We start from the raw sequence: 17674 nt of genomic DNA on the forward strand, positions 1-17674 counted from the left end.
AATGTACAACCAGTGGGATTCCTCTTGTAAAGTGTTGGTAGCCTGTAATTTGTACCATTTTTGTAAACATTGTTTTATAAACACGTACGCTCGTGAGAGAAATGTTCAGTATTCTTAAATAAAAACAGTACTTTCGCAATGTATTAATATTTTGTGCACACGAATCGGGTTAGTGATAAGTGTTCATGTTGATGGGGCATATTCTGCACCCGCTGACCGAGTCAACATATTGAGCAAGGTCAAAGACATCCACAGCAAGTCAACGTATTAGACAGCCTAACCGACGCAGCCTGTCGGCCTGTCACTTGGGTCTCGGTCTAGGCAACCCGGCCGGTAGGAGACATATCCGCGTACTCATATCCAAGACCCCTCGGCATGGAGTCAACAAGGCGGTAGGCCTGCCGCCATGGGTCCCTCGGCCGAGGGTAGAACAATCTTTCCACCTGCTCTGCCACTTGGCCACTACGTGACAAAAGGTGAAAGTCTATAAATACTCCTCAATCCTCATTGAGAAAACGATCCAATAATCCACAATTCACCCTAATACTCACTATAAATCTGGTATAAACTCCCTTATCTCTATACAATATACTTTGCCAAGTAACACACAACTTAATCTCTTTAAGTTTACTGACTTGAGCGTCAGAGTGAGTACGCTCGGTACCAAGCCGAGCCCTCGGTTTGTTCATTGTTTCAGGAGAGGCCGAAAGGGAGAGTCAAGCAAAGACGTCATTCATCAAGCTTACGTGGTCATAAAACACTGCTCCGAAATTACACCCGGAACAATTGGCGCCGTCTGTGGGGAACCATACTAAAAGCTGGTCACCTACCTTTTAAAAAAAAAACAAACCAAAAAACCATTCAAAGAGCTAAGAAAATGTCAAAACAGCCAGAATTTGTGAGTGTAGAAACCGAACTCTACCAGGATGACACATTCCCTAATTCTGAGATCAGGCAGTCCCCCACCGGTCGAGTGATTGAGCCGGTGAAGTACGGGATGCCAAGTGAGCTGAGAAAACACCGTACGCCACGCCAGGTCACTATCATGGGACATGTGGTCGATGCGCCAAAGCGAAGCTATTCCTGGACACGATGGGTAGTACGCCGATCACCCCCGCCGCAACGACGGTGACGGCAGCACACCCACAGGTGACCAGGGCCCATAAAGTGACCCCGAACAACTTGTCCGGGGCGATACAAGGAGCCATGCATACTAGGACGCCGGCGGAGCCCGTGCGCCGGTGGAGACAAAGTCCTTCCCCACTCGCGGGAGGACGGCGTCGCCGCGGCAACAACGAGGCCACCCCCGAATAAATGAAGAAAGAAGTCCGACTCTCCAAAGTCGGACAACAAGAAGCCCTTCCCGCCACGGGGAGAGAAGCCGGACTAGGGTTGCGAGGAGCCGATCGCCACGTGTCATTCGACACGTGGTCGACTGACCCCTCGGTGCCTATGTCCTCGAAATCTCCGTGCCGACCAAACTGAAGCTGCCGTCCCTATCATACAAAGGGGACAGTGACCCAACCGACCACGCCGAGGCTTTCGAGTCTTACATGTCGGTATGGGAGCAACCTGATGAGGTATGGTGCCGAGTCTTCCCAACAACCCTGCATGGGATGGCCCAGAGTTGGTACAAAGGGCTGCCTAATGGTTCGGTATACTGCTACGCCGACTTAAGGGATAACTTCATAGCCCAGTACGCCTGCAACAAGAGGAGGGCCGTGGAGACTGATACGTGCCTAATGTATAGTCTTTTTGGCCTTTTTCAGCACGTATTTCTATGCATTTCTATGCTATTTTTATAGTATTTTGCCCCGAATTGGCTACTTTGGTGTATTTGGTCCTTTTTGTAGGAATGATCGCGAAAGTAGCGGAACCATGCTCTTTTCTGTCCTTTTGCATGCATTTAGAGGAGACGGGACCACCCCAGAGTGAGATGTTGCACTTAGAAGTGTCGTCGCACGCTTTACGAGGCATTTTGGTGAAGACGTGAGCTGAATTGAAGACCCAGGTGGTCTATCGAGCTGTTTGGTGGTCTATCGAGTGATCCCTAAGCTTCCCAAGACTCGATCGAGCTACTGCTTACTCGATCGAGTGATCCACACATGACCAGTCCTCGATCGAGTTCCCTGATGCTCGATCGAGGAGTTTCTGCTGAGCTGATGGTCGATCGAGTAGTCTAATCTACTCGATCGAGAGGCTTTTGACTTCGTGGGCTTAATCAGTCCGTGTTTTAGTATTTCCGCATAAACACTTAGACTTTTTCTATTTAACCGAGGATTACTAGGTTAATTAGCATCTCTTTTTACTCTGAGACTATCTCTTTTACTATCATTCATATTAGAAAAACCTACTGTTACTTTTACGTTGCTTTCACTTGGGGATTATTGCACTCGGATTTCGTCGTTCTTTACGCCGGATTGCTCAGATTGTAATCTCCTCCTTCTCTTAATAATAATTAACCTTTTGTTGCTCTTAATTCTTGTTTATGTTATCATTATTTCTTACCCTAATTTTCGCTTATTGCGCTTTATAATTATTATTTCGTTATGTCTTTGCTTTGGAATTTTATGTCTTTGTTAGATTAGTTATGAATATGAGTAGCTAATTCCCCTTCATGTTGGGATTAGGGGATCTGCGGTAGAATAATGACGACGTAGTGAATGAATTAGACGAATTATTTAAGAGACTCTGTCACTATAGCAATATAAGCGTAATCACCGAGCCTAGTTGAGTGCACGCTTCTATGTCACCTATTAAAGCGGCTACAATTAATCCTGGATTGAAAGATTGGACTAAATAGGCTGCTATAAATGATAGACTACCCTAATGAGGACGAAAGTTAAGTTAGTGGTATTTTAGGGTGGGAAGTGGACCGAAAGGACCTTCTAATATCCGTCTCACAGTTAGTTAAATGCGAGTCATTTCTTTGCTAAGTTGTTGAACTACCGTAGTGAACCGAAGTCCCGACATGCCTCTCTCTTATTGATAGTTTAATTCATTTCCTGCTTTGCTGCTCTTTCCTTATTTCTCTTCCTTCAACTCCGTAGTTAGAAACCAAATTTTAATCAACCCAATTGTTACCTTAGGATTAGAAATAGATAGCTGTAGTTACATTCCTCCCTGTGGATTCGATACTCGACTGCCTCTACTACATATTTAGTTGAGACCGTTAGGTTTTATTTTTTGATGTGACGCGACAGACGTGTCAAATTTTGGCGCCTTGCCATTCTTGCGGGGAGGCAATTGTTCAATTTACTATTTGTTTAGTTTTAATTCCTTTTTTCGGTCTAAGGGACATCAGTTCCTTGGACTATTCTCATTCTTGTCTGTAGTTTCTTCTTATGCGCAGGTCGCAAGGTGGTCCACTACTACCTTTTGATCCCGAGATTGAGAGATCTCTACGCGTAAAAAGGAGACTTTTATTCGAACAACATGCAGAGGAAGAGCCTAGTTCTCGTGGTAATTTTTACGAGAACGAGCTTTTCGAAGACAACCCGCCGTCTTCTCCAGTTTCCGACCATTCACTTGAGTCTATCACTTTCCCAGAATTTCCCGAAATGGCCGAGGAAGCTACCATTGCTAGTCACTCCGAGCCCACCGCTGACAATCTTTATAAAGGGTTCGAACTGCCTGGAGATGCTAGGAAGTTCGAGCCTAAGCCTTCTTACATTAGCATGGTCGAGAAAAATCAGTTCGGGGGAGCTGCGAAGGAAGACGCAGCTCAACATATGGAGACTTTCATTGATTACTGCTGCTCCATACCACCTCCCACTGGCGTGACAGCCGACCAAATCAAAGAAACGATGTTCATTTTCTCACTCCGCGATCTTTGCGCGGGAGTGGTCTGAGGATTTGGACAAAGTCGCTCACGGCATAACAGATTGGAATTCGCTAGCATTGGCGTTTTATAAGAAATATTTCTCTGCTTCGAGAACCATAGCCATCAGAGCTCAGATAACCAGTTTCAAGCAGGGACCCGACGAGAACTTCCACGAGGCATGGCTTCGTTTTAAGAAACTAGTGCGTACCATACCACACCACGGTTTCGAAAAATGGAGTTTGTGCAACCATTTTTACAATGGTTTATATGATGATCACGGGCTATATTAGATGCGTGCCAACGGTCGATTTTCTGACAACTTGGGGCCGACGAAGGGATGGAAAATAATAGATGATTTAGCCACTCATAGGGCTGAATACGGGAATTCAAGGGGAAACCAAAGGAGAGCTGCTGAGTCCTCTTCAGTGGCTGCGTTAGAGGCCCTTACTGCTAGGTTCGACAAGTATGAGCTAGGGGGAGCTCTAAAGCCAGGGATGTACCAGGTTAATGCCATGACAGACGGTCCTTTCGTGCATGCGAGATGTGGGGTAGATGGACATGTCGTGATTATTGTCCTAGTCCTTATGAGCAATGTCTTTGCCTTTCAACATTACAGGCAAAACAACACTCATTATGAGCCGAATATCCACCCCAATCTGAGGTGGAGCAACCAGAACAACGTACTCAATCCCACCGCTCCTCCAAATCGGCAGTGACCCTATATTCCTCCACACCGAAGCAACAAGGCTACCGAAGCCTCCGTCTTTCAACCCTCCTAACCAAGGTGCCTCGTCATCTAGTGGGGTGACTGAGATAGGTGAGTTGAAGTCCATGATGCAGTCCATTGCTAAGCAATTACAACAAAAGGACACGGCATTCAAGGCCCTTGAGACTCAAGTTGCGCAATTAGCCGAGAATCAATCCTCCAGGAAGCCCGGTCATTTGCCAACTCAAAATGACAAGAATCCAAATGAGACGGTGCATTTGATAGAGTTGAGAAGCGGTCTCTCTTACGAAGGACCAGAAATGAAGAAATCAGACCCGGGGGAAGCTGTTACTGAAGATGAACAGTGTTCTGTTCAGAGAAAAGGACCTACGACACAGGAATTACTCGATCGACTGAAGATTGGTGCTCGATCGAGTGGAATTGGTGAGGAAGTGGTCGATCGAGTGAGCACAAGTGCTCGATCGAATGGAAAGGAGACGAGGTTGGTCGATCGAGTAGGGATGTTGCTCGATCGACCGATGTTCTTGAAGAAGGAGCTCGATCGAGTGACCACACTGCTCGATCGAGTAACATTGATGACGGGAAGCTTATTCGAGAGCCTGCTAGTGCTCGTTTAAGCGATGAATTACCAGAAAGACCTCGTTCGAGAGGTAAGAAGCGCCCAAAGAATACCGAACTCGCTCCGGAAGATACTTTGGAAGCGAGGAACAAGGGACTTGAGATTCCAATTACGGTTCCCTTCCGAGGCGGCTGCGAGAATACCAAGATTAATCAACGAGTTTAGCAAATTTGTTGAGTGTTGAAGAGTTTGGAAGTTTCCGTGCCGTTCTTTGAGTTCTTGACTAAGGTACCTTCTTACTTGAAATTTATGAAAGAGATTTTAGCACGTAAGAGGACCATAAATGATAATGAGACCGTAGCCTTGATCGAGATGGGGTGACCCTATCTCAAAATAAGCTACCTATTAAGCAATCGACCGGGTAGTTTTTCGATCCCTTGTCATATAGGTATGCGTTGATTGACAATGCGCTATGCGATTTAGGCGCTAGCGTAAGTGTTTTACCTTTGTCTCTAGCTAAGAGACTTGGTGTGACAAAGTTGAGTTGCACCAATATGATCGTCCGGATGGCCGACCGTAGTCTATCACGGCCACTAGGTGTAGCGGAAGACGCACTGTTAGGATCGGGAAGTTCTTTATTCCGTTGACTTTGTCGTCCTAGATATCCCCGAAGATGTGCATACCCCTATCATTTTAGGGAGACCATTTTTGTCCACTGCCCGTGCGGTGATAGATGTCGATGGGAAGACTTTAACATTTCGGGTAGGGGATGAGGAATTGACTTTCCGTCGGTCCCAATTCCGGAGGGCTCCCATGCAAGCTCGGCCTTGCAATGCCCTCTCTTTCGTTGACCCTATTATTGACACTCCGGATGAAAGTTTGGAGATTATTGCTATTATTGCTAACCCTCCGCCTCAGATTGAGAGCAACAAGGAGGAAAATTCGTCTGTTGTCCTTGCCTGCAGTACGAGATGAAGGCAAGAAAGGAGCAATCAAAGGACGGTGGAACCATTGTCAATCAAACCGGAGCCAAGAAGGCTAAGGAAGCGACAGAGCGACGAGGACAAAGACGATTCGAACTTACATAGATTTGAACTATGTTCCTCCTCCTCTTGCAAACAAGTAACTCACTCATGGAAATCGAAGAGGACGGTCGATCGCTGAAGTGACGTCCTCGATCAGAAAGCCCACGAAGGGGCTCTTTGAAAGCTAATGGGAATTAAACGGGGAAATGCCCCGTGTAACAAAGTGTAATAGATTTTTGGTTTGAATTTCTTTTGAATTTAATTATTTATTTATTACGTTTTTATTAGGACAATTAGTTTAGACATTCTTTTTAGCGTAGAATAAGACTATAGACTGTGTTGCTGCATTTTTGGTATTTTTGGGATGTGTTTGGATTTGTTTTACGCAAGTTTGGGGAAATACACGCATTTCGAGGAAGTCCTCGATCGAGTACTTTTGTACTCGATCGAATGGAAATTGGTTCGATCGAGTCTGCTGGCTACTCGATCGAGGAAGGCCAAAGTGGAACAGGTCGATCGAGAGGTGTTTCATTCGATCGAGCAAGGGGACATCAAAAAGCCCTCGATCGAGTGATTAAAACCACTCGATCGAGTGGAATGAACAGGGACACGGGAGTTTTTCCTTCTTAACTCTTTATTTCCCTAATCTTTTTCATTTCACTCCTAACTTCCGTCTAAACTCCCCTTATTGCGATTTCTTTTTCCCCAAATCCCCATTTTTGCCCATAATTATCAAATCCGTCACCTACATTCTATTGCTAGCTAATTAATCTTCAATACCCCCATATTTTCCCCCTCTTTTATGCTCGTTTTCACGGTTTTTAAAGGGGATTAGGGTTTGCGGTTTTTCAATCGAAAATCCGCCTTGCTTGCTTGTTTTTGAAGTTTCATTGCTTGTTTTAGGATAATCATCATCAAGTAAGTATTTCTATCACACTCTTTGCTATTTCTCTTGATTTAATTCGCATTTTTGAGGTGATTTTGATTTAGGGTTCGAAAATTCCATGCCTAGTTGATTTTATTCGATTAAATTGTGTTTAATTGCCCTTGATTAGCTTGATGATGATATTCGTCGCAATTCCTCACTGTTCTTGCATGCTAAATTTCGAATTTTGCGCGATTTCCGCGACTAGGGCTCCTGTAAGTCGAATTCATCGTTGTCGACGGTTTTATCTTTGCCATGCTATGCTTAAGCTGAGTTCTTGACTACCTTTTTCTTTGTTATCTGTTTTCCCGTCCCCTATCGCCTTTATATGATGTGCATTATTAGGAATCTTCGTTTGTGAGTAGGTTATTTTCGATCGCCCTTGAGTTATACATGCCCCATTTTCGGTTCCATCTGTTTTAGCCCCTTGGCGATCACTACTTCATCATTTATTCACCACTCACATCTTTGTTTTTCGAAAATTTTTGAGGAATTGCTTGGTTTTGTATCTTTGTCGTCGATTGTTTCGATCGATAGGGCCTCATATTTGTCACATGTTGGTTAGCGGGTCGTTTTAACCACGGTTAGCGGCATCGTCTCTTATTCATGCCCTTTGACACTTTGCAGGATGGACGCGAGTTCCCTGTCTTCTACTAGCACGTCCTCCAGCTCTTCTGTGAGCGAGCAAGTGGCCCCTGCTGCTGCCACTAGCTCTACCTTGGTCACCACTGCAGCACCTGTTTTACTTATCTCAGCTGCAGGGACAGTGTACGGCGCACCCAGCTCAGCCGGGAGCTCGGTTCAGGCTTCACAGGCCATCACCCTCACTTCCACCAGGCCTTTCTTTTCGGATCGTGTGGGACGGACGCCCCGTTTCAGCAGACTGGTATCTCGCCACCGAGAGACACACCGCGGAGCTAGCCGGCCTAGCCCTCACTTCCGGCCGTACGAGGTTGTTACGGGAGAGGGCGCTATCGCACCTATACCGAAAATGCCCACAGACGTTTCACTTCGAGGCTCACCGGACACGGTTAGTTTCTTTACTTCGTTGCCCCCTCTCCTCCACCCGTTTCCTTGCGCGGATCGACCTGGAGACCTTAGGCATTTACGAGGAGGTCTCGTAGTTTGTTGAACGGGACGGGTATGTCGGGTTTGATTACCATGCAGGAGGCCACCATTCGTACCCTTACGTACGAGTTCTTTAGCTCCTATTCCTTCGACACCGACTCTTACGCCACCGACCACTCCGGCTCCGCATTCACTTTCGACTCGCAATGAGTCGCACTTGGTGGTCTTTGGCCAAGTTTGGCCGGGTTTTAGGCCTAGTCGGTGACGGTCCCACCGCCCCACCTCGAGACCTCCTTGACCACTGGGTCGCTCTACTCACACTCCCTTTCACTCACGGAAGGGAGCTCATGTTCACTTACCTGCGCCCCGTTACTACTTGCGTCTGCTAGGAGAGACCATTTTGGGCGCCCGAGCCCAATAACTTGACCAACACCGAGCTAGCGATTCTCGCGGGGGTACCTCAACATTGACTACGGTACCCCGTTTGTTCTAAACATTGCCTATCTGGTAGCTCAACATTGGAACGGGATTGGGACTCGGGTCAAGACCGCTATTGTCTGCGGCGGGCTAGTGACTAGGATCGCCGCGACCTTTACCCTCTCGACCCTTCACTCACCGCACTGGCCGAGGTGGATCGACTTGACACTGGATGCCATGGTGTCTTGACTGGTTCCCAAAGGCGAAGGGGAGTGCGAGGACGTGGAAGATCGTGGTTCCACGTCACACCTTGCCGTGCTCTACCCTTCCCCACTCTCACCGCTCCCTACTGCTGCTGAGGGAGCGAGGCCACCTCCACCTACCTACCACCTTACCTTCACCCCTCCCTCTTCTTCCACTAAGAAGAGGAAGCGGGAGGCCGGAGCGTCTTCTAGCTCCCAGGCCCCGACTCGAGCCAGCCGGGACCGACACCCACGCCTCAGCCCTACACCTTCACTCACTCCACCCCCACTTGACCCTCCTTCTGGTTCGGCTTTTCCGGCCAATTTTGTCTGCCCTCCTGCTTTAGAGGCGCCCGAGGATATGTGCAGGTACCTTACTGAGATGAGGCGGGATATGGCTTTAGCTGTATTCCCGCTTTACGAGTTCCATATCCGAGCCCGGCGACCGATTCCGAGGGTGGCCGCACCCTTCCTTCTACCGATACCCGGCGGACGGGTACCCTCCGTTTTCTTCGACTCGGAGGAGGAGCCGGAGGAGACAATGTAGCACGAGAGGTGCGGCTACGGGCGGAGGATCGTCGGCCGAGAGAGCGCCAGAGATGAGCGAGTGATCCTCCGTTCGTACCGGTCGGATGATCACTGGAGATGACGACCGAGTCTCCCCTTGTTCGTTCTTTGGTTTGGGAGACTGTTTTGTCGAGTCGGAGTACGAGAGACGGCGGTCCGACGACGAGTATCTTGGTCTACTCACTTCCCGATTTTCGTTTGGTTTGGGAAGTTCGTGTTTTGTATGTTCTCTCACCTTTTTATTTCGTCTCCTTTATTTTCATTTTTATTTTATCGGTTGTACACCCCCATCCCCCATTTTTCTGCTGGTGTATGCTGGAGGACAACGAGGGCGTTGTCCGTTTTGGTTTGGGGAGGGTATTGCATCCTTTTGAGTCTGCATCTGCATTTGTTTTGCATTCACGTTTAATTCTTCAGTTTGCATTTGTTGTTTATTTTCAAAAATCAAAAATCCAAAAAATTAGAAATTGTTAAAAATTCAAAAATTTCACGTTTATTTTTGCATTTAGGTTGAGTCGGAACGGTAGATTCCCGTGATGAAATTGCACTATAGCTTGTCATATTACTTGAGCCTTGCACTTTATTGATGGTTTTTAGCTTTGTCATACGCATAATCTACGAATTTCTGTTCAAATAATAGCTGACTGTTTAGACTTGACCTGATAAACTGGCAAACTACTTAAAAATTTCGAGTTTTAGAGCCATAATGGTGACATTCATGACCAGTTCATTAGGAATTTTGAGAGTAGTACTCCTTGCATAGCATGTTCGTCTCATTTGCACATTTATGACATTCAATTCTCGTTAAATGCACATATTCGGGTTTGCGGTTGGTGTCACATGCAGGGAGGGTCTTGCAATTCCCCTTTCTTTACATCTTACACCCATTTAGCTCCACATTGACCAAAACTTGCCTTTTGACCCATTAGCCACATTCCAAACTAAGCCTGTCTAGTCAAGCTAGTTAGTCTGTTCTTTTGTGGTATGTTTTCCATTGCAGTTTGGTCCGTAATTCCCGTTGGAGTTGGTGTTTGTATTAAGGAAGGAGGAAGTGAAAAGAAAAAAAAAGTATTGAAAAAAAAAAAAGAAAAAACGTGAAGTAAGAAAAAAAAAGGAAAAAGAAAAAAAAATAAATGAAAAGATGATGAGATTCACGTGAAACAAAAGAAAAAGAGAGAAATTGTGAAAAAGTTGTCCCCTCTTGTCAGAGTTGAGAAGATGTTTGAAGATGTACAATCGACAAGAGGGTTGGTTGTTTGATTAGTTGTCTTAGACGGTGTTTAAAAGGGAACTTTGTGACCGTCTAACTCCTCCACTCTTATTCTATATTTTTGAGGAGGTTGTGCTTTCGATCTAGTGAGTTTTGTGCCATGAAGGGCACTGTGTTAGTCTTTCGGTCAGTTTGAGATCCGGATGGTTTATTATGGTCTGTTAGGAACTAGCTTGACGCTTTTACCTCCACATTTCCATAACTTGTTTTGCCTTTTCTCACTTGAACCTCACTATTCCCATATTATTTGCAAACCCTCATTTGTGACGGACATTATTGGTTGGAGTGTGTGCATTAGTACTTGAATTGTCTTTCATTTTTGTTGCATGCATGCTATGTAGGTCGCAGTTAGGTGAGTGACTGTCTGTTCTTCTCTCTTTTACATATAACATTTGCCCTTTGCTTCATGAGAGAAGAGTGACCACGAGAGAGTCCAGTTTTGTTGGTCTTGCAAGGTCGATAGGTCGGCTTTATTTATGAACGACTTATAATTCGTTTGCGTATTGATTGCCTAGCTTTAATGTTGATTTTGTTGCATTAAAGTGGTTCAAGTAGACAAGTTAAGCTAGCTCTGAGTTATCATTTCCGTTCCATTAGTTTAGTTTTGAGCTTACTCGAGGGCGAGTAAAGGTTTGGTTTGGGGAGATTTGATACGTGCCTAATGTATAGTCTTTTTGGCCTTTTTCAGCACGTATTTCTATGCATTTCTATGCTATTTTTATAGTATTTTGCCCCGAATTGGCTACTTTGGTGTATTTGGTCCTTTTTGTAGGAATGATCGCGAAAGTAGCGGAACCATGCTCTTTTCTGTCCTTTTGCATGCATTTAGAGGAGACGGGACCACCCCAGAGTGAGATGTTGCACTTAGAAGTGTCGTCGCACGCTTTACGAGGCATTTTGGTGAAGACGTGAGCTGAATTGAAGACCCAGGTGGTCTATCGAGCTGTTTGGTGGTCTATCGAGTGATCCCTAAGCTTCCCAAGACTCGATCGAGCTACTGCTTACTCGATCGAGTGATCCACACATGACCAGTCCTCGATCGAGTTCCCTGATGCTCGATCGAGGAGTTTCTGCTGAGCTGATGGTCGATCGAGTAGTCTAATCTACTCGATCGAGAGGCTTTTGACTTCGTGGGCTTAATCAGTCCGTGTTTTAGTATTTCCGCATAAACACTTAGACTTTTTCTATTTAACCGAGGATTACTAGGTTAATTAGCATCTCTTTTTACTCTGAGACTATCTCTTTTACTATCATTCATATTAGAAAAACCTACTGTTACTTTTACGTTGCTTTCACTTGGGGATTATTGCACTCGGATTTCGTCGTTCTTTACGCCGGATTGCTCAGATTGTAATCTCCTCCTTCTCTTAATAATAATTAACCTTTTGTTGCTCTTAATTCTTGTTTATGTTATCATTATTTCTTACCCTAATTTCTGCTATTGCGCTTTATAATTATTATTTCGTTATGTCTTCTGCTGGAATTTTATGTGCTGTTAGATTAGTTATGAATATGAGTAGCTAATTCCCCTTCATGTTGGGATTAGGGGATCTGCGGTAGAATAATGACGACGTAGTGAATGAATTAGACGAATTATTTAAGAGACTCTGTCACTATAGCAATATAACTGTAATCACCGACCTAGTTGAGTGCACGCTTCTATGTCACCTATTAAACTGGCTACAATTAATCCTGGATCGAAAGATTGGACTAAATAGGCCTGCTATAAACAGTAGACTACCCTAATGAGGACGAAAGTTAAGTTAGTGGTATTTTAGGGTGGGAAGTGGACCGAAAGGACCTTCTAATATCCGTCTCACAGTTAGTTAAATCCGAGTCATTTCTTTGCTAAGTTGTTGAACTACCGTAGTGAACCGAAGTCCCGACATGCCTCTCTCTTATTGATAGTTTAATTCATTTCCTGCTTTGCTGCTCTTTCCTTATTTCTCTTCCTTCAACTCCGTAGTTAGAAACCAAATTTTAATCAACCCAATTGTTACCTTAGGATTAGAAATAGATAGCTGTAGTTACATTCCTCCCTGTGGATTCGATACTCGACTGCCTCTACTACATATTTAGTTGAGACCGTTAGGTTTTATTTTTGACAGGTACGCGACAGACGTGTCAGAGACATCGGATCTCCTCACTATCCGACAGGGGGAGGACGAGTCTCTACGAAGCTATGTGAAGAGGTTCGACGCAAAAGCTCAGCAGATCCGTGAGCTGAACACCGGCGGCGGCCTTCGACCGATGAAAGGCCTCCCGAAAGGCGAGCTCAAAAATGAGCCGATCAAGTGCGAGGACCTCAACCCGGACTCCGCTTGGAAAGATGGCCGACCGAGCCGTAAAGGTGGAGGACTACCACAAGACCTGGGTAGGCCACAGTGAAGCTGGGCACCCAGAAAGGAGGAGCCGCCGGGACAACGTTGATGAAGGTCGCCGTGACATGAATCGGTCACGGCCTGAGAGATTTAATAGGAAACAGAACTCGGCGGGCGCCGGGGGGAGTTCGGGACCATACACCCAGAAGCGGTACAGCGGTCTCACCCCCCTGGTCAAATGTCCGGCCGAGGTCTTCGCCCGAGCGAAAGAAACGAAGGGCGAAATGGGCAAGACCCCCAAGACGAGGGCGGAAGGCGACGCAAGCCAATTTTGCGATTACCACGGCCAGCCCGGCCATAAGACCGACAACAGCGTCGGCATCGAAGAACGCCATCGAGGAGCGATCCGAAAGGGGGCCCTCGGCAAGTATGTAGGTGGGGCCCCGGAAACGAGCTCCGACGGGGCGAATAGGAAATCGTATTCCGAGGATGAGAGTGATCCAGGTTGTTATCGGAGGAAACGAGAACGGAGGGTCAGCTAATGGGCACAAACAAGACCTAAATGAGCTTTACCAAGCCATCAACTTTGTGCCCACCACAGCGATCCCCCTTCCACCGTCCCCGATTTAACCATCGGAAAGAAAGACTACGAAGGAGTCATAGCCCCCTTCTGACGACCGCCGGTAGTCCCTGGACATAGCCAACCACTTGGTTAAGAGGTGCCTAATTGATACATGCGCCTACACGAACATCATGTTTAGGGAATGCTTCCTCAATCTCGGTCTGAAGATTGAGGACGAGCCCCCGCACCAACCCACTATACGACTTCTGCGGGGCCGACTGGTACCCCGGGGTCAATCAGATTGCGGTGATGTTTGGCCAGCAGATGCGGCCAAAAATGTTTGGTCCGAGTTCGTGGTTATTGATGGTTCGTCCGCCTACAATGTCCTAATAGGCCGGGTCACTTTGAGCGAGGCCGTCTTTGTAATGTCCATCAGGCCCTGACATTGATGTATGTCTCGGACCGGGGGGAGGCACAAAAGCTCGTCTCAAAGGACGAGAGAGACGAAATTTTCAATGTCTAAATATCTGCCAGAGGGTGTAACATGCAATCCCTCAAAGTGGCGAAGAAATCGGAGAAAGGGAAGAGCCCATCCTTACAACAGGAGGGTGATCCGATGAACACCGTCGGCATGGTCGAAGGAGTCGAGACCGAGCAAGTGGAAATTGACCCAGGACGCACCGTAACTGTCGGTGTCGGCCTGGAGCCAAAATTCAGAGCCAATCTCCTAGACCTGCTGAGGAAGAACAAAGACGTCTTCGCGTACTCAGCCGCCGAGATGCCAGGAGTGAGCCGAGAGGTGATCGTTCACAAGCTGAACGTGCTCTCCACCGCTCGCCCTGTCAAGCAGAAGATGAGGAACTCCTCGGCCGAGAAAGATGAGGCCATCAAGGCCGAGGTAGACAAATTGTTAGAGGCAGGCTTTATCATGCCTTGTACTTACCCTGAGTGGCTAGCAAATGTTGTAATGGTGAAGAAGTCATCAGGGGGGTGGAGGATGTGTGTTGATTTTACAAATCTTAATAAAGCATGCCCTAAAGATTGCTATCCCTTGCCTCGAATAGATAGCTTAATTGACGCAACGGCAGGCTACACTATGCTAAGCCTGCTAGACGCCTTCTCAGGGTACCATCAGGTATTCATGGCCGAAGAAGACATGCCTAAGTGCGCATTCATCACCATACACGGCACATACATGTATAAAATGATGTCGTTCGGTTTGAAAAACGCTGGCGCAACTTACACTAGGCTGGTGGACAAAGTGTTTCAAGATCAAAAAGGGCGAAACATCGAGGCTTACGTCGACGATGCTATTGTAAAAAGCAAGTCTGATAGCGAGCACTTGGCCGACTTGAGCGAAACATTTTGTTCACTAAGGAAATACAAGATGAAACTTAACCCAATGAAATACAACTTCGGTGTCCGGGCAGGTAAGTTCCTCGGCGTGCTTGTCAGCGCCAGGGGAATTGATGCCAATCCAGAGAAAGTCCAAGCAATCTGGACCTCACGGGAGCCGAGGAATCGAAAAGAGGTTATGATGTTGGCCAGGGAGGATGGCGGCTCTCGCCCGTTTCATCTCTCGGTCAGCCGACAAGAGCACCCCATTCTTCAAAGTGTTGAAGGGGAATAAAGACTTCAGTGGGAGGAGGAACGAGCACAGCTTTCAGGCAGCGAAAGCTCATCTTCTAACTCTCCCGACCCCTGTCCGGCCGATCTTTGGGGGAGACGCTATATCTATACATAGCGATTACCTCGGCCACGATCGATGACGTAATCATCGAGAAGAAGACAAGACAAGGCAACACCCAATCTACTTTATCGCCATACACTGCTGGCCATTTGAAAGAAATTACCCACGATCGAAAAAAGCGCCTTTTTTGTCGTCGTTGCCGCAAGGAAACCGAAACCTTACTTCGACGCACATCCCGTGACGGTCCTAACCGACCAGCCATTGGAGAAAGCATTGGAAAAATTCGAAAAATCCGGCGAGCTCATCAAATGGGCGGTAGAGCTATCCGGCCGGCATTCAATACAAGCCGAGGCCCTCGATAAAGGCGGGCACTTGCGAGACTTCTGGCCGAGTGCACATATCAAGAAGAACCAAATCCGGAGTGTGGGAAGTATACACCGACGGGTCCTCCCACGGTTTAACGGCTCGGGAGCGGTATCCTTATCATCAGCCCAAACGGGAACGAGTTTGAGTACGCCTTGAAGTTTAACTTCTCGGCCTCAAACAACGAATCCGAATACAAGGCGGTGATAACTGGAGTCGAGCTAGCTAGAGCTGCCGGGGCGGAGCATGTTGTGGTGAAAACAGATTCACACTTAGTCACTAATCAAATCAGAGGAGAGTATGAGGCTCGAGACGACGGGATGGTAAGATACCTGGAAAGGGTAAAAGCTGACACCGCTAAATTGAAATCTTTCGAAATCCAATGCATCTCCAGGTCTGAGAACAACCGAGCCGACGCTCTCTCAAAACTTGCCAGTTTAACCATCAAGAATGTCAGCCGAACCGTCTTTGGTGGATATCGGGAATGCTAAAAGCATCACCGAGACCGTCGACATGGTGGACGACATAGAAGCGAGACGACGTGGATGACTCCGATAATGAAATACAAATTAACAAAAGAGTTCCGGAGGACCGAGTCTCTCCCGGAAGATAAGAAGGATCGCCGCACGGTACTTGGTGTTCGAAGGAGAACTATACAGAAGGTCCGTGATAAGACCACTTTTGAAATGTGTCGGCCCAGCCGACGCGGAGCTCATACTGACAGAGATTCACGAAGGCATCTGTGGACATCACATGGAGGCAAGAACGCTAGCCCACAGAGCTCTCCGAGCCGGCTACTTCTGGCCTACCATGCTTGAGGATTCCAGAGCTAAGACCAAGAAGTGCAAGAATTGTCAGATGCATGCTCCGGTGATACACGCACCTTCCCGAGACCTGCAACCGGTACTTAGTCCCCTGCCATTTGCACAATGGGGGATGGATTTACTAGGACCATTTCCGACGGCCTCCGGAGGAAGGAAGTACCTAAACGTCGCCGTTGACTACTTCACCAAATGGGTCGAAGCTGTCGCGGTACCTGCCAAGACCACGGCGGCCGTAAGAAAGGTAATCTGGGAGAACATCATAACTCGTTTTGGGTTACCCCAAGTCATGGTATTTGACCACGGCCGAGAGTTTTGGAGTGACATGGTGATGAACTGGCTAGAAGAGCTTGGTATCAAGTTTGCATACTCCTCCGTCTCGCCACCCTCGAGCAACGAGCGGCAAGCAACGACTAATAAAACAATCCTAAACGGGTGAAAAAGAAGGTTGAAGATCTAAAGGGAAGGTGGGTGATGAACTACCGGCGTCTGTGGTCCCTTAGAACCACGGAGAAAGAAGCAACGGGTACGATCCATTCCACCTAGTCTATGGGTGCAAGCCGTCCGCTAATTGAAGCACGGTGCCGACATTCGAACGGAAACCTTTAACCCGATCGAAAATGAGGAAGGCACGAAAGCCTCCCTAGAACTGGTCGAAGAAAGCGAGACACGGCACGACTTAACAGCGAGTATATCAAAACAGAATGAGAAGAGCATACAACCGTAGGGTCCACAAAAGAGACTTAAGAGTAGGAGATCTAGTCCTAAGAAAGTCAGCCGTGACCAACAAAGGAAACATCCATGGTAAAATGACGGCCAACTGGGAAGGACCCTACAAAGTGGTTGAAGAAATGAGGCCGGGGACATACTGGGTTGACAGACATGGAGGAGTGCCTCTAATGAGCCCTTTGGAACACGGACAACTTAAGGAAATATTTTGTATAACGGCGGAGGTGTCCGAGACCGTTGTGGACACCCCAACGCATGATTACACCTTATGAAGAATAATCCAAGTTTTCCATCAAAATACTTGTTCCCTCCATAGTCATGCCAGAATAGACGCCGCGGCCAAAGCCGGGCAGTCACTACCGAAGTATAAAAGCGTATAAGCACTGTTGAGACGCAAGTCTGACTACCCCGGCCAATCCGGGAGTGGCAGAGGAAGCGATCAATATGTCTATAGATACGGAAAGCAGTCGAAACGTAAACTCGGTTGCCTCGGCCAAAGCCGGGAGTGACGAGGGAAACGCGATTTGCCAACAGCAGTTGATACTCGCGAAAGCGACCAACATGC

Source organism: Silene latifolia, chromosome X, assembly GCF_048544455.1.
Source record: "Silene latifolia isolate original U9 population chromosome X, ASM4854445v1, whole genome shotgun sequence".
Taxonomy (NCBI): Eukaryota; Viridiplantae; Streptophyta; class Magnoliopsida; order Caryophyllales; family Caryophyllaceae; genus Silene; species Silene latifolia.